The sequence below is a fragment of the Engraulis encrasicolus genome, chromosome 1 (assembly GCF_034702125.1).
Source record: "Engraulis encrasicolus isolate BLACKSEA-1 chromosome 1, IST_EnEncr_1.0, whole genome shotgun sequence".
NCBI lineage: Eukaryota > Metazoa > Chordata > Actinopteri > Clupeiformes > Engraulidae > Engraulis > Engraulis encrasicolus.
Genome location: NC_085857.1, coordinates 49,170,502 through 49,173,560, shown reverse-complemented (window position 1 = coordinate 49,173,560; position 3,059 = coordinate 49,170,502).

Genomic DNA, 3,059 nt, shown 5'->3' with positions numbered 1-3,059 from the left:
CTGGCTCCGTTAAACATTGAGGACGTAGAAGATGTCTACACTTTCGGCTACTTGGTGGCAAGTTCCTTGGGAATTGGATTATCCTTGGGACTGCTGTACCGCATTTGCTCAAAGGTATGGGCAGCCATTAGCGGCCCCAGGCTGTCCTGCTCAATTGATCGGGTGGGCAGTGAGATTCGAGCACAGAATGTGGTCGTGAATCGCGCTTTGGAGGGTTTTGTGGCTGGTCATCGCCAGATGGACAAATTGATGGAAATGGTTGTGGCCGGACATCGCCACCTTGAAGCTATTGATCGCCGCATTGATGGACTTGTCGCGCACGATCGCCAGATGGAATCGATCGGCTTGGAAGCTAGGTTGCTCGAACTTCAACTGTATGTGAAACGTGTGGCCAGTCACATGAGAATTACTGCAGAATAGAAAAGGAATGTCTGCATAACCCAAACATAAATCTTATTTTGCTTTGGCGCCCCAGCTGCAGCTGCAGCGACCTGACCTAGGCCAGGACTCTTATCTCTCCTTGGAGGACAAGCAACGTCTGGACTCTCTGCCTCCCTCCCAATTACCACTGGCACCTGGAGGTGTTTTTCACTTGCTATGGGACAGTGCGAGGCCGCCCCTGGGACGGTTTGAGCTATGGCTCAGAGTGGGGTGATAAGCTATCCAGTGCCCACCCCTCCCCTTAATTTTCAACGCGTCCTCTGTTTCTTTCTGCTACCCACCCCTACCCCCACCCCTCCCCCCGGTTTTGATGCATTGTCTTGTCTTAACTGCTTATGCTATATATGAGGTTTTTTATTCTATGTCTTGATGTTGAAATGTTTGCAATGTGGAGCTATGGAATCTTTTTTTTCCTCATCCTTACCCAATGTTTGTATAACACTTTCAGACAAGACTTCCGGGGCGCTCCCTCGCGTGCGACCCAGCAGCCTGTGTCTCTGTCTTTCAACATCATTGACTGATGGAGACTGGGACCGCAAACTGAATTGCCCTTCTGATGGGACTAATAAAGTTATCTGAATCTGAATCTGAATCTGAATCTACTAATTCCTGCCTCCATCTTCATACGCTCTCCAAATTAAAGGTCACAACACAATTATGTTGAAGTGTAATACATGCAAGAACCACAGAAGGCTGCAGCTTTTAGATATTAAGAGGTAGCTGTATATGTTCACATCTTTCTACTTCATTTAGTCATGTAAGTCTGACCTTCAAACGCATCTATGTGAAATGAGACACTACCATAGGAGGATGTAATAAAACCTAGAACACACGCACGCACGCTCACACGCACACACGCACACACACACACACACACACACACACACACACACACACACACACACACACACACACACACACACACACACACACACACACACACACACACACACACACACACACACACACACTGTACTGTACGCTTCCTTTGTTCAATGTCCTCTAACTGCACTCTGCACCTTAGCATATTGTATAGAAGAGTCTTTCTTTAAAGGAACATAAATTCCATGGCAAGGAACATTTAATTTAAGAGTGTGGGTGTTTTGAGGAAAAAGTATGAAAACTACCAAGCAGGGGTTTGGGGTCAGTCACAGTCAGTGTATTTTTATAATAGCATGAAACATTCATAGTCACTTGCATATTGTACTACCGGTGGTGCAGTGGTGGTTAGTGGTTTATAGCTGATACCACCTTGTGGGTGGGGGTAAGGGAAGACCCAGTGATCTCTGCCCCATCATTCTCCATGACTGAATGCAAGTAGGATATTTAGCCATTATGATTGTTATCTACAAATGATGAACTATGTAGGCCTAAGTAACATCAGTGGTGTAGTCTACGTAGAACGCGGGTATACGGAGTATACCCACTTCTAAATTTCAGGGATTTCAGTATACCCACTTAAAATTGATTGATCCATTGTTTTGAATGGCACAAATATATACAGTATACCCACTTCAAAAAAATCTCAAATATACAGTATACCCACCATAAAAAAGTAGACTACACCGCTGAGTAACATTATTGTTAATTCAACACTTTCAACACCAAATACAATGTGGCAGATGTTAAATCGACTCTCCCAGTGTTTGATGACCTCTGCATTTTTTTTTTTTTTACTGTGTAGTGTATAGTGCAATTACCTAAGAAGAAAGTTACTTTTGGCAAAGCAGATGGTTAAGCAGGATGTTAGAGGACGTATGGGGGCAATAGAAGAAAATTGTCCAGTCATTGACTTATCTTCTACTTCTATAATCGTGAGAGATGTCCAACTGTCAGAGTTGTAGATGAAGTGCCAAAATAACAAACACATGCACACATACACCCAGACGCACACACACACACACCTTAACACAATCCAGCAGTGATCAAGTAGCCTAAATGGTAAATAGGAAAAACCTTTCTTGTTAATAGAAGACATTGTGAGAGACAAAATTAGATTTTTCACGATTAGCTCCTGGTCATAAATCCACTCACTCACTCTCACCACAGTAGTGTGGTCCAATAAATGTTAAAGAGGGAAAAGCTTTCTTCCTAATAGAGGATATTTTCAGAGACAAATGTCTCATTTTCACTCTCAGAAGTATCTCTCTCTCTCTCTCTCTCTCTCTCTCTCTCTCTCTCTCTCTCTCTCTCTCTCTCTCTCTCTCTCTCTCTCTCTCTCTCTCTCTCTCTCTCTCTCTCTCTCTCTCTCTCTCTCTCTCTCTCTCTCTCTCTCTCTCTCTCTCTCTCTCACTGATTGGGTTCCTGCTCCTGTGCAATGCTTAATGAATGACTCGGCTGTAATGAAAAAGGTGGAGGGGAAGATGAGACGCGGGCTGGCAGAGATTACTGATCTGCAAAAAAGGTAGCAAGAAACCAGACATTTCAAATCATTCTGGTAATAAAAAGAAGTAACCTCTCCCATCCTGACAGTCCCAGAAAGAAACCCTGTCATGTGTATTAGAAGCAGTTCTAGTAGAAATATTGTATTGATCCTGGAGGAAATTAAAGATTGTTTTATTCTCAATCACTTGAAAAAGGATGAAGACACATAATCAACTCTGTCAGTCCCAGAAATA